Source organism: Equus przewalskii, chromosome 5 (assembly GCF_037783145.1).
Source record: "Equus przewalskii isolate Varuska chromosome 5, EquPr2, whole genome shotgun sequence".
NCBI classification, from domain to species: domain Eukaryota; kingdom Metazoa; phylum Chordata; class Mammalia; order Perissodactyla; family Equidae; genus Equus; species Equus przewalskii.
Genome location: NC_091835.1, coordinates 41,973,242 through 41,983,446, shown reverse-complemented (window position 1 = coordinate 41,983,446; position 10,205 = coordinate 41,973,242). Strand labels below are relative to the sequence as shown.

Here is a 10,205-nt window from a genome sequence, read left to right as displayed (position 1 = left end):
TGAAGGGGATTGTGTTCAAAGATAGGAAAGGATCCTGAAAAGAAACTAGATTTATTCACCTATTTAGATAGGGCAGGCTGGCCCCACCCATTTCCTTCCTCCTTCTCTCCACCCACCATTAATTCCCTCCTTAAACTACTTCTTCCTCTTCCTCCTCTTCACCTCCTGTGCCCTTGGTCACCACTCTTATAGGTATTGTCCAGGGAACAGAGGAAATTCATGTTCATGATTGCTAAAAAGATGCCAGGTACCTCTTGTGGAGCATTCAAATCGCTGAGGGTCTGGGGAAAAGGTAGGGAATCTGAGAAAGTGGTTCCATGAGGGCCCTGGCACGTAAGACTGCCCGGAATGAGTGGACATTATGTGGAGGAAATGTCAACAGGCAGGATTTGTCTATGTTGTTGTTCTCAAGAAATCTGGGGGCTAGTGTGGTAGCAGATGGTGTCAGCCCTCGCTTCCTCAGCATTTCAATAAGACCAGTGCTGATCCTGTCACACAGATCAGACTTTATGAGTATGAAGTGTGGGGGTTAATGACCCTCTGGAGGGGCCCCTACCACTGTTATCTGAATCTCTGAGGCGCAGGCCTCTTTGTTACCAAGGATAGGCGAGAGTGCGTCAAATCTCTGATCACATGTACAGTGCTGGGCTCTTGCTCATGGGATTTGTGGCAGAGACTGCTAGCTGCCTACTACAGTATCTATTCTCATCTTATCAACTGGAGAAATGACACACTTCCCAGCCTCCACTAAGTTCTGGCCAATGTGTTATACGCAGAAGTGATGTGTGGCAGCTTCCAGGAAATCTCTTTATAGGACAGGTGTCAAGTGCCATACCCCACTCCCATCATTCCCCCTTCCTTCCTTCCGCTGCTTCCAGTGTGAATGTGATGGCTGGAGCTTGAGCAGCCACCTAGGACCATGAGGTGGAAGCCACATGCACAGGATAACAGAGTATTAAGACAGAAGTTTGAGTCGCTGGTGCTGTCCATGATCATAGACAGTACTTACCTCTAGGTTTCTTACATTTAGAAGAAAAATAAATTTCTATTTTGTTTACAACATTGTTATTTTGGTTTCTGTGTTATACGTGACCTGATCTGATTCTAATTGATAAAAATCCCTCCAGGCTTTCACTATAATACCTAAGTTATCTTGAGCAAATTCTAGTTTGGAAATTCCATACTCATTTCTTTAATTTCTTGAAAGGTATCTAACTATGGAACTCACTCTCCCTTTCTTTCCAGGGAAGTGAAGAAGGCAATACTTCCGTGGTTCCTGAAGATTTCCATCTCATGGTCTGAAAGACAAAGCAGAAAGCAGAATATCACCTAAGTTCCCATCCAGGCCAAACTCTGGTTCATGGGTTCCCTGAGAGCAGCTGTGCCACAGTCTAACTATTAAGTAAACACATGAAACCACCTAACGTTAGGACCATCACAGAGATCAGTAGTGATTCAACGTCTCCAGATGACTTGGTGATCCTGAGATAAAAAGAGGCTTAGGAAGTAGAAATGCACCCTTGTCTTCAGCCAAAAAACGATACTCTGTGAGTCAGAGCCAGCACACCAGGACAGAGGCAGAAAATAGCGCATTTGGTCATTTCCGGAAGTACTGAGCAGTGGAGGGAAGTGGCAAGCGAAGAAGAGGGAGGGCAGAGCATGGCGGGCTGCCAGGGGCTGGACACAGTGTTCCCACTCACTCTTTCCTCCAGCTGTGCTAGCCATGTGGTGTGTTCTGGTTCCTTCAGGGTCGTGCCCTGACGAGCTTCTCTTCTCTCACCACTCCCCACCTTCTCCACTACCATCATCCCTGCCCCAAACATAAACGCTAGAGCATTCCCTGAAGAAACCATGTTCTTCCATAGCTATGGGCTTCTGTTCACACTATTCCCTGTGTTTTGAAAGCTCTTAAGCCTCCATTAGTTCAAATGGCACCTCCTCAGTAAAGCCTTCCTAGATTTCCACAGGCAAAGTTAGAACACTTTCCTCTGTGCTTTCAGAGCACTTTTGTATTCACGCAAACTTCTATTTTCAGGATAACCAAAGGGATGCAGCACAGGTACACTTAACTTGCATGGGCTTAACCATACATGCTCAGCAAACTGAAAGAAGGAGAAAAGAAAGAGAAAGACATCTTTTTATTCCCCACCCCCTATAAAATACACCTTAGCCTCCTTTAGAAAAAAAAAGGGAAGCTTTAGCTGAAATGCAAAGAAAGATGAAGGAAGTTTCTTAGAGTTGATTTCAGGGATTTTTGAGGGAGTGGTTTTCTGGACTATTTGTCATTTCACTTTAGATGCTGACAGTGGACTGAATCTCTGAATACCATGTGACTTCTGCACAGCACCCTGTGGTGACTTCTCTGACTGTCCCCAGAAGGACTGTTCCTGGCTGTGAGCTTCTGAAGGGCAGCAACTTGTGTTATTTGTTTCGGGGTCTTCTCGGCCTGGGACAGGGTCTAGTAGAAACCGGTGCTCAGTCAACGTTTGTTAAAAGAAAAGTTGAACGATGCCAGTGTTTCCCACTGCCTACGCCACAGTCAGGGGCGGAGGGAAACTCTCAGCCCGCTCCCTTCTTCAACATCCTTTTCAAACTGCTATCCGATCCCTTCTTAGAAGACACCTAAACGTGAGCTATTATTCACTTTCCAACGCAGCACACATCACGGCTTCATTAGAAGATATCTGACAAAGTGCAATCGTTAGAAAATGAGAACTGTCGGGGCTGGCCCCGTGGCCGAGTGGTTAAGTTCGCGCGCTCCGCTGCAAGCGGTCCAGTGTTTCGTTGGTTCGAATCCTGGGCGCGGACATGACACTGCTCATCAAACCACGCTGAGGCAGCGTCCCACATACCACAACTAGAAGGACCCACAACGAAGAATATACAACTATGTACTGGAGGGGCTTCGGGGAGAAAAAGGAAAAAATAAAGTCTTTAAAAAATAAAAAAAAATTTAAAATAAATAAAAAATCCTTTAAAAAAAAAAAAAGAAAGAAAATGAGAACTGTCCACAGTGCTTATCATGACAACATGAGCAATAAGGAGCTTAATTAAATGAATTCTGCTGCTGGCACCACTGCCAATAAAATTTACTACAGGAATCAGAAGCTTTATGCTGTTGGATTAATAGGACTGGCTTCCTGTTATCAGGGCTTGAGAATTGAGGATCCATTCTATTCTTGACAAGGATCCTGAGAACTGCCTAGAACACTTCAGTTATCCAGAGATCAGCCTTCTGGAATCCTCAGAAAGGCTGAGAACCTGGAAATAACAGTGGAGTACAAGAGGAAAAACTTTTTAGTAGATAAATCAACTCTTGATCACCCATAATAATAGATCAAAGAGAGATGAGGACCTGAAGGTGACAGCTGATGACTGCTTGGCTGAGCCAAGAAGAAAAGGAGTTCCCATTGCTGGTGGCACAGAGGACACATGCGTATCTTTGGTAAGGAGACGAATAAGGTCATCTTAAAGGTTTTGTTTTTTCAATTTCTTTCTCCTCTTATCTCTTCCTTCCACTTCATTTTATGGGAGATGAAAAATCCTCAGTTTTTGTTCATCCATTAATTCAAGAAACGTTTTCTGAACATCTCTCTCTGTGTCATGCACTATGCTGATCATTTGGGTTCAATGAAGGAAAAGCTCACAGCCTCACAAGAAGATACATAAAGAAAGATTATACAATTCAGTGAGGGAGGTTGACTCCTGGAAAAAACTATGGTTCATTATATTGACTGTGAGAGTACAAATCAAAGACTCAATGCCAAAGAACCTGAATGAAACAAGAAAAATAGAGACAAGAAGGATCAATTGGGTAACTTTTCATACAGAGAAAACATTGATGCTTCTTGACGGCAACCCAGAAGAGGTCAAGAGGTCAGGGAAGCAATTTAGGAAATGGTAGAGGTGAGCTCAGGTGGAAACTCGATCGAAAGGGAGAGAAACATTCAGCAACAAGAAGCACAGCATGGAAAGTTACTCCTGGAGGTTAGGGTCTTTTTGGTGGCAAACGCAGGGAAGTCTTTAAGAAATGGAGCCCAGAGATGTAAGAGGCAGAAGACCTAAATAGTGCAGACCTCCGGAGGCAGGATCTGGACACCTAAATAGGAAGAAAGACAGCAACAACAACAAAACCCTGGCCCTGACCATTTTGTGACTACAAATGAGAAAGGAGCATCTGCCTCAGGAGACATCAGTGGAAGAAGCACTATTCGTGGTAGCAAGTGGAAGCTGGGGTGACCTGCCAAAAACCAGATTAACCAGAGCAGAGAACTAGAAGTGAGAGAGAGGCAAGAAGGTAAGTAGCAGTATAGAAGAAGATTGGGAAGGAGATAGGGCAAAAGGAGGGTGGGCATTTACTAAATGAAATTATAAGGTTGGCAATGGTGGCAAAGACATTGGTGAGTTTGCAAGGAAAGGCAATGTGACCAAGGGGTGGATCTTTACTCTTATAAAATCATTATCTGTGAAAAGAAACTATAACCATCCCTGTAACATTGGTGTTGGTGGTCTCACCAGTAGCAGACAGACGGGCCTTAGGATCCTGCCTGACATGGCCCTTCATAGGTTGTCTAGTCCAGTGGTACTCAAGATAGGGAACTTTCACCAGATGTAATCATGAACATCACCCTTCATCCAGAACAGAAGATGGCAAACTATAGTCCCTCCCCCACCCCCCAAGCCACATCTAACCAAGTAGGCATTTTGCCTGTGCCACTTTTGGGGGAAAAAAGTTGTGTTGGAACTCAGCCACACGCATTCATGTATGCATTGTCTGTGGCTGCTTTACACTGCTCAATGGCAGCGTTGAGTAGTTGTGACAGAAATGTCTTACAAAGTCTAAAATATTTACTATCTGGCCCTTTCTAGAAAAAGCTCACCAACCTCTGATCTAGAAGGTCTTATTCTAAAAAGTCAATAGAACCTAACAGTGTGCTTAGTGACACAGTGGGTTTACAATTGGGCGCGAGCTCCTTCACTGGTGGTGGACTGGTAACAATTTGTATAGTGGCTTCTGGGGTCACTGAGTAGTGCTATCCATAGAGCAGTGGGGAAGGACAGCTATTGCTTACCTGTGGGTTCAAAGGTTAGGCTTCAGGGAGACAGAGCCACCAATCTACCTCCATAAATTCAGATACCTGGAATGCACTGACATCCTGGACGCCATATTTAAAAGTTACAGGTCGGGGGCTGGCCCGGTGGCACAGCGGTTAAGTTCACATTTAGCTTCTTGGCAGCCCAGGGTTTGCCGGTTCGGATCCCAGGTGCAGACATGGCACCACTTGGCAAAAACCCATGCTGCGGTATGTGTCCCACATATAAAGTAGAGGAAGGTGGGCATGGATGTTAGCTCAGGGCCAGTTTTCCTCAGCAAAAAGAGGCAGATTGGCAGTAGTTAGCTCAGGGCTAATCTTCCTCAAAAAAAAAAAAGTTATGAGTGTTCAGAAGCCACAGAACAGAGGCCCAGCCTGGAGGTTATCTTGATGAGAGAAGCACTTGTGTGTATTTATGCTTGTTTGTCTTTATTATAATTAGACTGCTCGCTCCTCAGGTTAAAGCTTGTCTAACCAAACACTTCTGAGTGCACATTCCATCTCTAAGAGTAAATAAAGTAATAACAGGAAACCACCAAACTCTTTACTAGGAAAAAATAAATATTTATTTCTACTCTATGGAAACTTTTGTGAAGTAGTAGGCAATAATAATGTGTCGGGGTTATTTGCCCAATTTCTCCCAATTTTAGCATCTGATTAATTTCCTTGGATCTGACTCCCTGGATTTCCTAGGGGACTGTTTGGTTTCTTGGGGGTGTGTGTGTGTGTGTGTGTGTGTGTGTTTTAAATCAGCGATGGCAAGTAGTTTCAGGAATACAGTTTATTATATGGTAAGAGGCTGGCAGAGAAGTTCCCTAAGTCCATTCATTCATTCAACGTTACTGAACACTTACTTCATGCTAAGAGCTGTGCTAGGTACTAAGGGTACAATGACGAGAAAAACACCCAGAGAAGACTGCAGCTGAAGTAAGCTGAGTGAGGAGAGGTCTCATCCATGGATTGATGCTGGCTCTGGTTCTGATTCTGGCTCCAGACTCGCTGCTCAATTCAATCCTCTTTGGCTTGCTGGGCCCACAGTGTTCCTTGACACAGAGATGACCTTCACGGAATGTAGTCACATTCTGACCAGATCCCTCTGCTGGGTCAGACTCATCTCACTGCCCTGACACCGCTGGTAGACCTGACTCACTCCCCCAACCAGGCTGCAGGCGGGTGTAGATGCCCAGAGGAGTTCTCCCACAGCCACACCTCCTCCAGGCTTTCCAGAAAGTCCCCTCAAGGATTCCTGCATTCCAGCAACCAGCCCTTCCAGTTGGGCAGAAATTTCTTGCCTTGGCAATCAAGAGGCATTTTGTTTCGCTTTGTTTTAAAAGCACAGTACATCCCCAGGCAGCCCCACCCTCTGTTCTAATTCCATTAAGTCTCTTTCTTTTAGATCTTTATTTTCGTGCATTAGAAAGGGGGACTGGGAGAGAAGTAAAGAGCAAGGTTGATAAAATGAGAGTCCTCCATAAACAGATGAAAATTAAGGGTCCCTTTTATCCCTGGCTGTCCCTTTACTTTCTCCTTCCTCAAATCTGTCACCTCCGAACATCAAACACTCGAGCTTGGGCCCAGTCTCCTCACCCAAGGAGTGGGAGACCGCCTTCATTGAGCTGAAATAGACAATGTCACAGGAGTCAGCAATAATTACAGGATAACGCAGACACCTGTGTCTTCAGAAAATAACACATATGCACACTGTTCTTGATTTAAAACTAACAATGTCATGCTAATATAATTAATGCCTCATTCATTAGGTCTAGTGGGGAATGAGCTGTTTTACATAATTGATTCTCCAAGATTGCTTGAGCTTAAAATTTGGAGAATCAAATCACTTAAACATTTTTCGTTGTTATGAAAACCTTTCTAAATATCTTGTATTATTCTCTATTTTTATAAATAAAGCTCACCCACCATCATTTATTACCCTCAATAAGGACAGAACCACGTCTGTCATCACATATTCAGTAGCCGGTGGAGTACTCAGGCTCCCAATACATGTTTGTAGAACAAATAATAAATAATTATAACCTCCAATATTGAACTTTGATGTGGAAAAATAACGAACTCTTGGGCTTTGGAATTATGAAACGCTGTCTGCCCTTACTCAGATGATGTTTTTTGCATTCTTATTGTGCTTTTATATTCTGCTGTCTCTTCCCTCACCATGAAGCTGCCAGCTTCTTGCTTCTGTTTCTAGAAGTTTCTCCCTGCCCCATTAATGCACTGATGCTAATCTGCTGTAGAACAGAATTAAGTTTATTAGGTCATGCCTGAAATAAAAGTAAATAGTCTCTAAGAGAGGAGGAGCAGCTCTGTGAATTTTTGATGCCCATGATGGCCACCCCAAGGCCTTTTCTGCTTCCTTCTGGCTTCTCAGCTGTGTTTCAGATGGCTGCGCATGCTGTGTGAGCAACTCCCAGATAAGTCAAGCGTTACCATAAGAGCCACAACAGAAACTTGCAATAAATGAGTCTCACATTGGTTAGAACATCGTGCCGTATGTCATCCAGGAAAAGATTGCTTCTGATCATAGGATCTGACATCTAAATTAACTGGTTCTTCCACATTTGTGAGCCAAACCCAAGAAGGGTCACACTCCAGACAAGGGGGAACCTCTGATAGACTACAATATTCCTCAAAATTCAGGAGTAAACCTCTCCCAGGATATGCCCAATGTTCCACTTGCTGATACTTTGTGTCTAAGAGTCTTTCCCTCCATGGGTCCAGGAGACTCCAAATGCATTGCATAATCAACCCAACAGGATTGAGAGTTTCCCAGAGTTTCCATGGAGTTGAAAGAATCTCTGCTTTGTGCTAAATGGCTCTCTGAAAACAGATGAAAAGCAAAAGGGTGAAAATCCTGATTTTGAATGTACTGAGAAATCATTTCGACTTCAATAACATATTCTGTCACTCACAAAGAGTTCAATGAACATAGCAATGAACTGGTCCAAAACAGTGAGGGAGGAAGTGAGGAGATGAGATTAGCCTCGGACCCCTTGAATCGCACCCTTGGTGAGGTCTCTAATGCCATCTCATTCCAAAGCAGTGGTTAAGCCAAGAGATTTCTTCCCCCTACACAGTCTTGGGTAGGGCCAGAGAATTCTTTGTTGGTTGGAGTAAGGGAAGGGCCAGGAGGCAGAACTCAAGCCTCACCCCTGAGTCAGCACCTCGCCAGGTGACCTCGGACAGGCTGTCTTTCAGATTCCTTCTCGGTCTGAAACCTAAGTGATGACTGTACCCTCTGCTCCCAGCGCGGTGTGAGACTCTGTTAATTGGTGTTTGGAAAAGCTTGCATCTTCAAATGAAATCCTTTACAACTTTTGAGCTCTGTTCTTAGCTGAGTCCTAGTACAGTTGGATTTTCTTGACTACGGCCATGGGGCTTCTATAATTTCCCTTTGGAGAACTAATTCTATAACCCTAAGAGTGTTGTGGTGAAACAATGCCTTTATAAACCTCTTATGTTTCCCTCTGACTCATTTTCCATTTCAACATGGACTCCTTCAACTCTAAGAAAAATTCTTTTAAAAATTTGAATTCTAAAAATATGTGGTATAACTGGATTTTTCTAAATCAAATTGTGGATTGAATGCAGTGGTAAATCTTGCTTGCTTAAAAAATTTAACTTTGGATTTTTCGGAAAACATTATGTTTTTCAAAGTGAATAGCTATCTTTTGATATTATCTTTTTGAACAGCTATATTGAGGTATAATTGACATACAATAAAATACGCTGTTTAGACTGTACAATTTGAAAAGTTTTGACGTACATATGCATTCATAAAACCATTGCCACAATCAAGATAATGAACATGCCCAAACTTTCCTTATGCCCTTTTGTAATCTCTGTCTTTCTTTCCCCTAAAGCTTGCTAGAAATTTATATAAAGAGAATCAAAAAGCAAGTGCTCTCTTTTGTCCAAATTTTTTCAGTCAGTATAATCATTTTGAGATTTATTCCATGTTGTTGGGTGTATCATGCTTCACTTCTTTTTCATGGCTGAATAGTATTCCATTGTATGGATATAGCTCATTTGTTTACTTCTTCACTTGTTGATGGATGTTTGGGTTGTTTCCAGTTGGGGGCTATTACAAACAAAGCTGCTATGGACATTTGTGTACAAGTCTTTGCATGAATATATCCCTTCATTTCTCTTGGTGTGGAATGGCTAAGTCCTATGGTACAATACTATTTTCTGAGGCAATCTTGAATAACTGGATATTGTGTTTGGAGAAAAACATGATACATGTGAACTCCTACATATAATTCTCTTGACACCTGCAAGTGTTTATCATAGAGGCAAAAAAAAAACCATATACTTTCTTCTTCTTTCCTTATATCATGATAATAACAGAATTTGCCTTTATGATGCACAGTGCATTTTATAAAATGCTTTTGAATATATTATCTTAACATATCCTTACACGGAATTTCTTCTTTTCTCTGGTGCAGTCCAACTGATTGTCTTCTGACACAGCAGTAACATCTCCAAGACTAAGGAAGTATTGTAGATGTGTTCTCAAAAGAACTACTATCCACATTTCTTTTGCTCCCTCATTTCTCAAAGGGCAACGCTTACCATAGATCATACTCCCTTCCCAAAGGCTGCATTGTCTCTACCTCAAAGTAATCAGCAGAGTGTAGATCAGATCCTCCATTTGTCTGCTCTGGGCCGCTGTCTTTCTCTCTCTCATTTCACATGTCTACGGACTCACCAGTCAGTAACGCTGCAGTTTATATCTTACGAGCTTCATAGCTTGACTCCGACTTCTTCACAGATAAGTTCCACTGAAAAGACACAGAAACTTTGTTATATAATTCTCAAACTCTGAATCATCTCACCATGTTAAGTGAGAAAATAATACTATTTGGTAGACACTGTTGAAAACTAAACTTGCATTTTCACTCTTTTATGCCAGGAATAACTTTATTCAATGGTTGAAGACAAATTTTAAGGAGACCTCTAGAATCTTTACTCTAAAAATCTCATCCTGTCTCCGTCCCTGCTTCCCTGCCTTCTCCTCTCTTCACTCTTCCAATTTCTTCTCAGTTTTAGAGAGAGCTGCCAGTCAAAGACTGCAGGAGATAATTCTAAAAAGAGCAT

General features: G+C 42.7%; 1 long non-coding RNA gene across 1 annotated transcript in view; it reads right to left on the bottom strand.

Moving 5' to 3' along the window:
* Positions 1–5,859: 5,859 nt before the first annotated feature.
* The window catches only part of LOC103552744 (uncharacterized), a 30,677-nt gene continuing 26,331 nt past the window's right edge, over positions 5,860–10,205 (bottom strand). Inside the window, exon 6 of the long non-coding RNA XR_545309.2 lies at positions 5,860–9,889. This is a non-coding gene — a long non-coding RNA (uncharacterized lncRNA). The remainder of the gene's footprint in view (positions 9,890–10,205) is intronic.